Below are 14,172 nucleotides of genomic sequence, written 5' to 3' on the forward strand. Positions count from 1 at the left end.
TACATCAAGATGTGCTGATCACAAGGTCTCCATAAACTTACAAATATATACAGCGGTCTGTGAAGATGTTACAAAAAAGTATGTGTTCAATGAAACCTTGTACACTGCCTGTTCTCTCTTCCCTTGTGAAGGGATCACCAAAAACAGGGAGCCATTACAAAAGAGGACGCTAACAAATCTGGTAAGAAACATTAAGCAGATAGCAAGTTTGCATGAAAAAACAAATTGCTTTGGTTGTCCCATGAGGTTACCAAAAAAACTATGAACTACTTAAGAAAACCAGCTTGCTCCAAATAGCAGACTCCACGCTTTGATTCGGTTATATAGACCTGCCAAAATTGATTTGATCTCTCTTTCTCTCTCTATATATATGTATGTATGTATCTATATATATATATGCATACATACATCTATAGATATATACATACATACATACACACACACATCCTCTTGCGGACCAGCCCTATGACCATCTGCGCAAGCAATCCCTGCGTGTACCTCTGCAGTCCTGGCCGTCTGTGTTTCCAGAGCAACCAGCCCCTGGCCGCCTGACTGTTGGCAAGGGAGAGAGAAAGAGAGAGTTCTGCCCGACTGAACCTCCTGCTGCCCGCCTACAGTTCTGCGCTGCTTTCCACGAAAGAGGAAGATGCATGCTGCAGCCCTGCTTTTCACTCCAGCCATGTGCAGTCCAGCCCTCCGTTTGCAAGAGAAAGAGAAAGAGTAGGCAGTTCAGCCCTCCACCTTTTTACCAATAGAAAGGCACCTCCCTGCAGCCCGCCAGCTCCTCTTCAGAAAAAGCAGACACGTGGCCCCCAATAATAACTTATGGGCCACGATCCCTTAAAAAAAAAGGTGTTCTTTTATTATTAAGGCTTTTACACCTTTGTCCCCTTGGGTTATGTGAAGGGACTTTAATTGTCACGATTGTGACTAACTCTCTTAACCTCTCCTTAATTACTCCTTAATCCCTTATTAACTGAAAGGAAACCTGTGAAGGGTCACACCCTTACACATGGGTCACTATCAAAGGACATGTCTATTCATTAAAAGACACACCCCTAAGTCCAAAGGACATCACCATTGATTCAAGAGCCACACCCCTTCCCGGGGATGTGTCTCTTCACTTGTACCCTTTCGGCCTCTATTTAAGAAAGGCCTCTGTCTCAATGCAAACAACTCAGTCTTTCTTGCAGTATTTGTCTTATGTTCATTAATTAAGTCTTAATCATGTTAATAAAGCTATAAAAGCTTTACAGTGGTATCAGAGCAAACTTTTTTTGCCTTGAGACATGCCCAAACCCTAACCCTAACCCTAAAATCAATCCTAACCCTAACCCCCCAAACCTTAAAATTGGGTGTAGCAAGTGTTGAATGGAAGAGCAAGAGAGAATGCCCTATCAAATTCAGCCCCAAACTCCCAATTTTTGCTGATTAATTTTGGACCAACCATATGTAGGAAACTCTTGAAAAAAGGCAAGACAAGAAGCAACCCTTCAATTCAAGAGGCTTACCTCTTCAGCCGGCACCCTTTCATGGACAAGCACCCCTCCCATGAGTAGTCGCACCCCTTCGTGGAAATTCCTCTAGTCGACTGCCGTTGAGAAGCGCACGATTGCTTTGCTGATTTTTTTAATTTAAAAAAAACAAGGCAAACCCACACCATAACCTCACCCAAAGGTTACGCCTCTAAGGCTTTAATTGCCACGTATACAAACAAACCCCCCCCCCCTCCCAAAAAAAAAAAACAAAAACAAAAAACAAACAAACAAACCAACCAACCTTACGAGCTCCTTCAAATCGGCACCAACTGTTCGGACCGTTTTCAGCCTGCGCCCGCCGCCACCCTGCACACGCCTTCAGTGCGCCAGTTTGCAGCCGCCTCTCTCTCCACATATTCAATACTCCTCAGCCCTCTTCATCGTTCGCTGCTTGCTGTCTCCTCCCGTTGTTTGGACCAGCCACTTGCTGATTTCTGTTGGATTGCCAATCACCATCTCCTTGGTGCTTCTTCTACAGCAACAACATTCATTATGGCAACCTCCTTCAGGTGTGATTTTTCCATTTTCTTGGGCATCAAAATATCACATAATGTGGAGTATTAACATATTAGAAACCTGCCATTTCATTCTTTTGCGGGCTCTCCACTCCTCCGGGGCCAATATCACTTTTTATAGGTTCAAGAGCACCTCTGAAAAGAATAAAGTGACAAAGATAGCACTCGCTGAAGCTCACGCCCCCCCCTGCTTGCGCTGTTTGCACGCTTCCCCCCTCTCTCCCGCCATCACATCTGCCCCCCCCCCCTCGCCTGCTCTCGCGTCTGCCCCCTTCTCCCCCGCCTGGCTGCCCTGCGTGACCCTGCGCTGCAGCGCCCGCCGCCCCCCAGCTCCTCCTCTCCTTCGTGCCCTCCCATCTTCCTTCAGCGCCCCGATGGATTGATCAGAGAGTGGAGTTCTCGAGGCTCCTGAACCAATGCTTTATTTGCAGGCAGGTCGGCCACCTAGCCAAGGCCTGTCCTCGCAGGAGACCCCGACCCTCAGCGCAGCAGCAGGCCCCTGATGGCACGCCCACAGATGCGGCTCGGTAGGCAGCCTCCGGGACACCTGCTCAGGCCACCGAGACCTCGGAGTGGCAGCCTGGACAGGGGCGCCGTCGAGGGAGACAGCCACAGCAGCGCGCCCAGAGACCGATGCAGCAGCAGCCACAGTCTCAGCATCACTGGGTTCCCGTGAGGAACAGCTTTGCTCCCCTCCAGGAGGAGACCCCTGCGACGACTGAGGACCAGGAGATGCCAGCACCCCCCCTACCGCCTCGCTTCCACCTTCGCCGCCTCCCGCCCCCACTCCGGTTTCGGCAGCGGCTCCTTCTCCACCCCCATCGCCCCCCCCCCCTCCCCCCCCCCGCCCGCCTCAGCTCCCCGGGAGGCCCTGGCAGCCCCCTGGTGTTCACCTGCAGTCCGGAGGGCTCTGAGCGCCGACCTTGATCGAGCCCTACAGAGGAGACTTACCATGCCGATTCGGGCTTCACGGATATCATCTATCCGCAGTCGGCTGAGTTGCCTCGGCACTAGACACCGCTCGGAGGCTTTTGATTACTCCTTCACACGGCTTTTTGGAGCAGAGGACCCCCATGAGCCAACACCCATCCGAGTTCATGTAGTGATACCACCAGCCCGCGGGGAGGAGGCACTTGAGTCAGCGGTGGCCTTCTCGTTCCCTCTCTGTGGCCCATGCAACCGGGAGTGGACTCTGGAGCTCGCTCTTAGCACTTTGAAGACTCAGGCAGTTGAGTTTTCCCACCATGTGAGCGATCTGGAGGTGATAGATGTGATAGGCCGACTATGGGAGTTGGCTCATTTTTTCGTGGATCCCGGGAGTGTGGATGCCTCAGGGATTCATCATTTGGTTGTTCGCATAGTGGCAGACTTAGCACGCGACACTGGATATATATGCATACACGAGGTTGCTTTGTCTGAGCGGGAGGCAGTCGCCATGGGACAGCCACTGGCGCCTGATCCGTGATTCTTGCAGCACACCGGGTGGGCAGATTCGTAGCCGCTCGGATGGGGACTATTCTCCATCCAAGCCGCTTGCGAAGGCCCACCGTATGGCTGAGACAGCATCCACCTCAGCAGGTCATCCATGAGGATCATCTCATGGAATGTACAGGGCCTTGGCGGAGCACATTATATACGCTATCGTGGTTGCTTGAGGCAGGAGCTGCAGAGATGCCTGGTTGGTGGCAGTATTGATATTTTGATGATGCAGGAGCACCACTTGGGTGAGAGCAGGATCCGGAGGTATGGTTCGGTGATGCCTGGTAGATGGGACACCTTTTGGTCTGCAGGGTTTGGCCCTTTGGGTGGACATGGAGGAGTATGCATGGTCATTGTAGATGTATGGCGGCAGGCCATTGTGGATCGAGGGATCATTGTGCCTAGTAGAGCACAGTACGTCATTCTGAGGATGCATGATGAGCTCTTGGGCGTGCTCAACGTCTACGCGCCCAACCATGCTAGTGCCAGAGCAGAGTTCTGGACCCAGGTTACGGATGCATTGCCAGAGGCCGCACATTGGTGTGTCGGGGGAGACTTCAACATGCTTGAGGACCCGGCCGATAGGGTGGGAGGCAGTCATGTTACAGTGCACGGCACGGAGCTTGCAGCTTGGGAGCGATTTTGCATGTCACTGAGGATCACTGATGCATGGCAGCATGGGGCCTTCTCCCACTCTCAGGACAATCTTAGTTTCTCTCGGTCGGATCGTCGACAGGGAGGGACTAATCTATCACGGATTGATCGCTTTTATGTGGGCGACTGGTTAGGGGAGCGAGGGGGCTCCGTTGGCATTCTCGCTGGCACCTCATTTTCAGACCATGCGCCAATTATTTTGACATTTGAGGAGCGGACACGGGAGCCCAGCCTGCAGTTGAGGATCCCAGAGAGGGTACTTACAGATCCTAGTCTCGCTGAGGACATTGAGAGGATTTGGCATGATAGTCAGTGCTCTGACCAAGATGCAGCAAGCCAGTGTGCCCAGGGACTCATCAAGCTTAGCTCTTTTCTGCACTCTGCAGCTTTGATACGGCTGAGAGAGACTCGCGAGCGGGAGCATCGACTGAGACGCAGCCTTGCTTCACTTCAGCGCCTTCAGGAGCAGCAGCCTGCATGTGAGTGGGTGGCGTCCTAGCTGAGCCAGGAGGTTAGAGAGGCAGAGGAGCAGAGACATGAGTTTTATTATCGTCGCCAGGTCTCTCAGTGGACGCAGCTTGGTGATAGAGTGACTGGGGAGTTTTTTGAGATCACTGGACCCCGCCATGCTCGAGCAGGAGTCCGTCAACTTGGGAGGCCGGACGGATCGGTAGCTACTGAGCCCGTGGAGATCAGAGACATTGCCACTGGGTTCTATAGAGACCTGCTTTCAGCGGAGCCAGCCACTGAGGCTCGGGATGCTTGCAGACAGACTGTGTGGGCCCATGTGCAGAGGAGGGTCACAGATCGTATGCGTACAGTTCTGGGTGAGCCTCTTTCAGAGGTTGAGCTTGCTGAGGCCTTGAGAATCCTGCCGCGCCATAGTTGCCCAGGGGAGGACGGATTGATGCCTGCCTTTTTTATGTGCTATTGAGACCTTTTGGGACTAGGCCTCCGCAGGGGCTTTCAGTATGTTTTGGACACTGGGGTGATGCCACAGAGCTTTTTAGAGGGCTTGATCTTTCTTATCCCCAAGGGGGAGGGAGTATCAGATGATATTCGGCTTACGATCCTCAATACTGTCTACAAGGTCTTAGCAAAGGCCTTGAGTTTGAGGCTCCAGCCCTTCCTGGGGGAGTTGATTCATGCTACCCAGAAAAGATTCATCAAGGAGCGTAGTATCCTTGACAACATTTTCACCTTCTGGGAGGCGACGGCCCGAGCTAGATTTCTTGGTGAGGACTTGGTCGTGATGCTTCTCGATTTTGAGAAGGCATATGATAGAGTTGATTGGGGTTTCCTAGAGGGCACTATGCTTCGCCTGGGCTTTGAGCCAGGTTGGATTAGAGGGGTGGCAGCTCTGTATTCCACAGCTCATAGCCAGGTGTTGATTGCAGGAGGACGGGGGCGGAGTTTTGAGTTCACCAGATCAGTTCGTCAGGGGTGTCCTCTCGCCCCGTTTCTATTTCTCTTCTTTGCTGAGGCTATGAGCATGTATTTGACGGCAGAGGAGGTTGGTTTGAGAGGACTCCAACTCCCAGTCTGGGGGGAGGACCTGCTCGATGCTGAGTTTGATGACGACGCGGGCTTATTTTTGCATGGCCAGGAGGCCAATCTTCTTCGGGCAGAGCAGTCACTCCAGGTTTTCAGTGCAGCTTCGGGAGCATTGATCAATTGGCGCAAGACAGTGGCCTTTTGGATCAGTAGCGCTCCCACTCCGGCATGGAGCCCAGACCCCGGTTTTAGATGGATTCCTCCTGGCACAGCAGTGCGATATTTGGGATGCCAGATTGGACTAGATTTGTCACCTAAGCAGCAAATTGCCCCGCTTCTTCTGAGCATTCGGAAGAAACTTTTGTATTGGAGTACAGCTCGGCTATCCTTGGCTGGGAGGGTGGTGGTGGCAAATCAGGTGCTTTTAGCGACCATGTGGTATATTACGTCTTGTTGGATCTTCTCGAGCTCTTGCATCAGCCAGGTGCAGAGGCTGATCAGGAACTTTCTTTGGTCCGGGCGGGACGGTCAATCAGCTCGGGCAAAGGTTGCTTGGGCAGTTACTACACTTCCGCTGGCCCAGGGAGGCTTGGGCATTATAGATCCAGTCGATCAGAGCAGAGCCTTATTGGGGAAGCTTATTGTTCGGGGGTTGCTTCCAGGCGCTAAGCCTTGGAAAGAGCTTCTTTTGTAGCGGCTGCAGGCTCGGGCTCCCCCAGTAGGGGGCACTTGGGCACCAGAGATTCGATGGATCTTCATAGAGATGAGGAGGACAGGCCTCAGTAGAGGTTGGGAGGACAGATTTGCTTTGAGCATCCTGAGAGCTTGGGAGCTGCTGAGACCGGGGCTCTCTCAGAGACCTCCTTGTGTTGAGGAGCGGGCCAGACAGCCACTCATCTGGAGCCCAGCGGTTCGCACAGAGCAGGGTCATATGCTAGGTTCTCGGCCTCGTCTAGCCTGGGGACCTTTGGCGGCAGGCCTAGCACGTAGCTTTGGAGACTGGCAGGCCTTTTGCAGTCTCCCAGAGGAGATCCAGGTGGAGAGGCTGAGTCACTTCAGAGGGGGGTTGATTATGAGGGATGACATTCAGGAGGCACTCACAGAGGAGTGGTACACGCCTCTCGAGCTTGTGGCCCCACGATGGATGGGAGCCTTTACACAGTTGGAGATCCTGATTGCTGTCAGAGCTTGCACTGAGGATGGCACATGCCTCTACTATGAGATTCAGGATGAGGGCAGACTTCAGAGAGTGGAGGTGGAGTCGCCTTTGGTTGCAGAGTGCACCTTTCAGAGGATTCGGGTAGTGGCCGCCGCTTCTCGGAAGTGGCATATTGACCCAGACCCTGCAGATGTGCTCCAGGATTGGCGCATATGGGCATATGCAGCGCGCCCCTTGGCCCGGCTACAGTGGGACCCTGGGGAGTACGAGTGGCATGATTCTTATGCATCGCTTGAGGCCACAGAGATCACCTTTTTCCAATATACTGTTCAGCTGGGGTGGCATATTTTGACGGCGAGGAGGATGGTCTCTCTAGCTGCAGCGGGGCACTGGCGGCTGCAGGGACTCTCACAGGAGTTCCTGGAGGATTTTTGGGCCCGGCTCTGGGCTAGTCGACAGGCCCGCATGATCTCGACTTTCCAGTGGCTGGTCGCCCACAGGGGCTCAGCAGTTGGCACCTGGCTTGTCTACAGCGGTCTTCCGGCGGCCTGCATCCGATGCAGCCACCCTATGGAGACACACAGACATTGCCTATGGGATTGCCCTCAAGCGCAGCAGATTTGGCTGCGGATACTGCGTATTCTGACCCCCCGCTCTCCAGAGGGTATGTATACGTGGGGTGCCGCTGCTTGGTCGACTTCGTCAGGGCCTGCTATGGGCTATGAGACGGAGCAGGACAGTCAAGCCATCAGATTCATTAGGGGCCAGCCTCGCCTTGTTCCTTCATCGGATTTTTCGTCCGCCAGCTGGACACAGGAGAGGGATCTACGATGGGAGCTCCTCAGCAGCCTCACCATTTGGTTCACCTGGAGGGCCCGGTGTTTCAGGGCCTTTGAGGGGAGACTGGAGCCACCAGCAGAGACTGTACGGGGGATTTGGCAGGAGTTGATCCACACCCTGCGAGGACAGTATGACCGCATCCGGGGATATATATGCCCCCAGCCCCCATACCACTTGTGTATCATATCGGGATCTTCTTGTGTATATAGAGCAGAGTTACACGCCTACATCTCTCTCTCTCTTGTGCTGTATTTTTTCTGCATACGTTTTGCCTTGTGTTCCCAGATCTCGTCATCATCTCCGCTACGTATTCTGACATGGTATCAGAGCCCTAGGCTCTTGATAGTTCTTGGGATTTGTGTGAGCAAGAGGGGGACTGTTGTGTGGCTGATTGGTGGACTGTTCGGGAAGAGGAGAAGCAAGAGGAAGGAGGGCTGATTTGCTGGACAGCCACTTGCAGGTTTTAGTTCTTCTTTGTTCCCACCCACCCACCCTTTTCAGAGTACATCCCCGCAATGGCATCTGTTTGAGATGGCCAAGAGGCATGTGAAGATACCGACACTCCCCATGTTCCCGGTGGACCGTCAGTTGGACGGGAGCAACTACGGCATATGGAAGGTTATGATGGAATCTGTTCTGGAGTCCTACGACCTCGCTGATTTCGTCATTGTTGGGGTTCCACGGCCGGAAGTAGAGGAAGGGGAGTTACCGTCGATCCGAAAGGACTGGGAGGCTCAGACACACATGTGGGATCGTGTCAACGCCAGGGTCCGTTCGTTTATCTTTCTCAACTGCACACCACAGGTAATCAATCATGTAAAGCATATGACGCTCGCCAGAGGTATATGGCAGCATTTGGCCTCTCTTTACAACAGGGTATCGCCCATGAAGAGGATTTCCTTGGAAGTACAGATGCGGGTTATGAGCCCTGCAAAGTCGGCGACGGTGCTGGAGCATATTAACAATGCTGCAGACTCTTCAGCAGGAAGTTCTTCAGGCTCGGAAGGAGATCTCGTCAGAGGACATGGCCATAACGTTGCTCTCACACTTGCCCTCTTCGTACTCAGCATTTTACTCGTCTTTGATTACCAGTGGCAGGCTCAGCACCATCACGTGGGAGGAGCTTGTGCCCATGGTCCTGGACCAGGAGGAACGATTCACGAACCCTCCTCAGGGTGGAGGTTCGGAGGCCTTAACTGGCCAACGGTCGAAAGGCCGTAACACGGGCAAAGGGAAGGCTTCGTCGGAGAAGTCTTCTGAGAAGAAGTCCGTTATTGACCGCGAGAAACTAAAGGCATAGAGTACCTGTAATGATTGTGGCGAGAAAGGCCACTATTGGAGGCAGTGTCCCAAGCGGAAGACCGAGAAGGGTGAAGATTCCTCAGCAGCAATCATTAAGACTTCGGCTTTTGTGCACCTGGAGGTGATGGACACCGATGTTTCCTTTTCTTCAGGCAAGGAGGAGATTGGAGGACTCTCCACAACGGATACTCGGGAATGGATTCTAGACAGTGGTGCTTCCAGGCACATGACTCCTTCCCGTTTCGATTTACAGGATCTCTGCAAGCTTTCTGGTCACATACTTACTGGGGATACATCCACTATCCCAGTTCACAGTGAGGGCAGGATGGAGATAGTTCCCGATGGCAGAGAGGGGAAGCATTCCTCCCAAGTGTTGTATGTTCCGGCACTTGGTTTTCATCTGTTGTCAGTGCATCAGGTTTGCAAGACTGGCGTACGGGTGGAGTTTGATGAGCATTTTGTTGCTCTCTGGGACAAAGCAACAGGCCAAGTAGTTTGGGAAGGCGGAGTGGAGAATGGAGTTTACAAGCTTTCAGCACTCTCTCTCCCAGGTCCTCAGGTTTGTGATGAGTGGCAGTCTGGTAATGGCCACTTGTGTGTGGATACGCTGCAGGTGCGGGCTTTCCGGGACCAGATGGTGGATAGCTTGCCAGTAGATGGCAGCAGTTGGCAGGAACTCTCCAGTACTGATGTGTTGGTAGTTCTTGTGTTCGTCAGTCAGAGGAAACTGAACAGGTCACTTATGCTCTGATGTCTCGTAGTATTCGGGACAAAGAACCTCCAGTAGATGAGGATGTTCTTTCCACGGGGACCTTTCGGAAAGCCAGGCAGGTAGCAGTTGGTTACTTGCAGAAGGAGGTGGTTTCTCCAGGCCTTGTGGTTCCGGATTCAGAGGGGGTGTTTGACAGGTTTCAGAAGGCCTTGCGTGGTCTTCAGCAGGTTTCCAGGACTTGTTTGTGCACCGTAACAGGTGTTGATCCTTGTGAGCAGTATAATGCCTTTTTTACTCAGGAGCAGAATGGTTCATTGATCTAGTTGATGGACACTAGATTGGACGGGAGCTTCCTGATGAGGCAGTTGAGCTCATGGTTGCGGATGACTCTTTGGGAGGCAGGATTGCGTTTCCTGTGGTTTCTGCGGCATGCGAAGGATCATGGACTCTTGTACACAGGAGGGGGATTGTTGGATGGAGTCCGACTCCACGGTTGGAGTGACTCGGTTTGGGGAGGAGATCCGGACACGAGGAGATCTACTTCAGGCCCAGGAGCAGGTTTTTGGAGCAGTAAGAGAGTCATCTTTTGCCTTGTCGAGGACAGAGGCAGAGTACCGGGCTGTTTGTGATGCTGCTTGTGAGGTGGTGAGGTTGCAGAGGTTGCATTGCAGGTTTGGGCTTCCACTGGAGGAACCCATGGTCATCCAGAGGCACTTTGTTCATGAACAGATCGTTGCTGATGACATCTTGCTAGAGTTCTGTTCGACGGAGGACAGTACCGTGGACCTCTTCACGAAGTCGCTATCTCAGGAGTTGCTCAGGCGGCACCCCAGCTCCCTGTGGTTGGTTTCACAGCCAGGAGCTGAGAGGGGGTGTTAGAAGTCATCTCCTGTCTAGATTTATACACCAGGGCCTTTGTTGTGGGTGTGCCCACCCTTATGAGGTGTTTTATCATTTTTCCCCACTCTTTGCATTTTTTTCCCTATTTTTTCCATTTTTTCTATGGCTTGGGAGGCAGCCCTGAGTTGGCAGGAGGATCCATTTGCTGGCCGACTACATCAGGATGTGTGTACTGGAGCTGGCCGACTGTACTTGACCAGTCGTGGACCCTCAGTGCTGGCCGACTGGTTGCATGTTGCTGGCCAACTTGATGCAATCAGTCGTGGAGTGCCTTTTTCAGCAGGCCGACTGCTCATATGGGGGCATATATATAGGCCCCCAGCCCCCATACCACTTGTGTATCATATCGGGATCTTCTTGTGTATATAGAGCAGAGTTACACGCCTACATCTCTCTCTCTCTCGTGTTGTATTTTTTCTGCATGCGTTTTGCTCGTGTTCCCAGATCTAGTCATCATCTCCGTTGCGTATTCTGACACACCAGTACATAGCCTCACCTCTCGAGATTTCCAGATGCTGCACCCTCCAGCCAATGGTTCTTACTAGAGCCCAGCGGTGTCATCAACAACAAAAACCCCCAGAGCCTCGTCATTCTGAAGCCTCTACATCAACATCTTCTCTCACGGCAGATTCTGTTGACATACCAGCGCCTCCGGAATGGCAGCCAGCTTTGTAGCAGCAGTTCCAACAACTCCAGGAGTCTATGACATCCTTGGCTTCGCAGATCCAACAGCTCCACACGGATCGCCACTCCTACACGAGTTCCGTACCAGCAGTAGATGTTTCAGCAACAGTACCAGTACACACAGACGTCATTCCTTCCGAGGTAGAAGGCGACGACCTTAAAACTCTTTATCGTCTTTTACAAGCCAGTAAAACAAAGAAATTGGAAATTATACCCCCTGACTCTTATGATGGTCAGCGCAATAAGCGCATCTTAGACCAATGGCTCTACAAACTGCGGTTATACTTTGAAACCATGACCCTTCCCTGATTCCAAAAAGGTGATTTTTGCGGTACCCCTCCTCGAGGACACTGCTTTATTGTGGTGGTAGCGACGACAGCACGCCAGAAAATCGGTTACAACGTGGGGAAAATCTGAGCGGGTCCTCCGTAAGCAGTTCATACCTGCCAATGCGGATTTCCAAGCCCGAACTCGCTTACGCCATTTGGACCAAACTGATTCCTTGGTCTCTTATATCTCCCAGTTCACCAACTTGATACTGGAGACTGACTCTGTCCCAACGGACGAACTTCATGCCTTCGTTGAAGATCTTAACCCCACACTGCGTGCCGATGTTCACAAAAATAACCCTATCGATCTTGCCAATGCCATACGATACGCCGAGCGCGTTGCAGACATTAACTCTCGAATTTCGGCCTCTTCTGGTCGAGCTAATGCCTTTCAGAAAGCCAATGGATCTCGTATGACCCGAGATAGTCGCAGAGAATCTTCTGGTACTTCTACCTCCTGGCCTAATCCCCAATGGAATGATTCTCAATACCCTCGCCGATCAGAAGGATCGTTCTCTTTTCGGTTCCGACGTTCTCAATCCTTCCAACCACGCAGTTCGGATCGTGGACGGGACCAATCTCGCAATCCTCGTCCTTCCACTGTTCCTTCTGGACGGAATCAACAAAAGACAGGATTGTGCACAATTTGTAATGGACCTCATCATTGGTTTGAGAGCCCCAAAAGACCGACCCATCGACATGCTGAACCCTCCACTTCCGAGGAAAAACCCCTAGTTGCTGACAAAGAAAAGCGTGCAGTTAATCACCATGCTATTGCAGCTGCTTCAGTGATTACCGCTACTGCCACAGCACAAGCTACCTCTTCACCGTTGCCCCAGCGGTCTACTCAGGTTTTGGTTCTTCAAGGCTCTATTTCCAGTCACCCTATTCAGGTGCTCATTGACAGTGGGTGTTCTCATAACTTTGTGGGAACCACCTTGACTCAGAGATTGAAGATTCGGACTTCTCCAAGTGCTGTTGTTTATGAAGTAGAGCTTGTCGATGGTTCCACATCCTTGTGTAACACCGTTGCCAAACACCTCTCCTTTCGAATTCAGCACTATCGTGACAAATTGGATTTCCAAGTCATGAATTTGGCACATTATGATATGATCCTTGGTCAAGAATGGTTGTATCAATATGATCCCCTGATCAGTTTCCAGAACCATTTGTCAAAATACGCAGTGGAAATGATAACCAAACTTGAGACCACAAGAGCAAGTAGAGTGCAGAAAATAGACAGCACAAGAAAGAAAGACAGATAGGCATGTAAACTCTTCTCTATACACAAGATCCCGAGAAAAACTGAATGAGTACAAAGTGGGGATCATGGGGCCTATTTATATGGCCCCATGGATGCAATCGGCCAGCGCATGAAGTGCCACCAGCCCTCCACGTCTGGGCAAAGCCAGTCGGCCAGCAGAAAAACACCATGACCTCCTCTGATCAAGTCGGCCAGTCTTCAGGAACACATGAGTGCAGTCGGCCAGCATCATAGGCTCCTGCCAGCATGTGGCATCCACCCACACCAAGGAAAAATGGAAAAAAATGGGGAAAAAATATGGGGAGTGAGAAAATAATAATAAAACACCTATACAGGGCGGGCACACCCACAACAGAGGCCCTAGTGTCTGATTAAGACAGGAGATGACTTCTAACACCCCCTCTCAGCTCCTACCTGTGAAATCAACCCAAGGGAGCTGGAGTGCCGCCTGAGCGTAGCCTGAGGTAGAGACTTCGTGAAGAGGTCCGCCGCATTGTCCTCCGTCGAACAATAAAGGAGCAAGATGTCACCAGCCAAGATCTTCTCACGTACAAAGTGATACTGTATCTCTATGTGCTTGGTCCTGGCATGGAAGACCGGGTTCCGAGCAATAGCTATACAACTCTAGTTATCGCACTGGATGACTGTGGGCTCCTTCTGTGGAAACCCAATCTCGCCTTGCAGTCTCCGCAACCACACAACCTCGCAAGCAGCACCGCAAGCAGCCCGGTACTCTGCCTCTGTCGAAGATAGGGCAATAGTTGGCTGTCGCTTATTACTGCTCCGAGAAACTGTTCCTCAGCCAAGGGTAAATATCCTGAAGTAGATCTCCTCGTGTCTGGATCTCCTCCCCAATCTGAGTCACTCCAACCTTGGAGTCTGATTTCATCCCCTCCTGTGTAAAAGAGTCCTAGATCCTTCGTACTGCGCAGATACCGCAAGATCCTCAATCCTGCGTCCCAATGAGACTTCAATGGTGTCTGCATAAAAGAACTCAACAGCCCCACGGAGAAGCTCAAGTCCAATCTGGTGTTCAGCAACCAGATCAATGAACCAAGCAACTTCCGGTACTGCGAAGCATCGACTGGCTCACAAGGATCATTAACGGTTAACTTTGTGTTTGGGTCCATCGGCGAAGTAATAGGCTTGCAGTTCTCCATCCCAAAGGCCTCAAGCAACTCATGAACATACCGCTGCTGAAGGAGAAAAAAAAACCCTCTGGGTCGGCCAGATCTCCAATCCCAAAAAGAAGTGGAGTAAGCCTAAGTCGGTCATCTCAAACTCCTTTGACAAGGCAGCCTT

The 14,172-nt window shown here is 51.9% G+C and overlaps 1 protein-coding gene across 2 annotated transcripts in view; it reads right to left on the reverse strand.

The window, feature by feature from the left end:
- The window catches only part of LOC147613133 (uncharacterized), a 51,599-nt gene continuing 37,427 nt past the window's right edge, over positions 1-14,172 (reverse strand). Inside the window, exon 5 of one of the 2 annotated variants that reach the window (XR_015263362.1) lies at positions 1-329. The gene's annotated coding sequence lies outside the window, so the exon portion shown is untranslated. Of the gene's footprint in view, positions 768-14,172 lie in introns of both variants that reach the window. The other variant, XR_015263363.1, reaches the window with a different exon arrangement.

The sequence above is a fragment of the Cibotium barometz genome, chromosome 44 (genome assembly GCF_041138505.1).
Source record: "Cibotium barometz isolate CiBa-2024 chromosome 44, ASM4113850v1, whole genome shotgun sequence".
Taxonomy (NCBI): domain Eukaryota; kingdom Viridiplantae; phylum Streptophyta; class Polypodiopsida; order Cyatheales; family Cibotiaceae; genus Cibotium; species Cibotium barometz.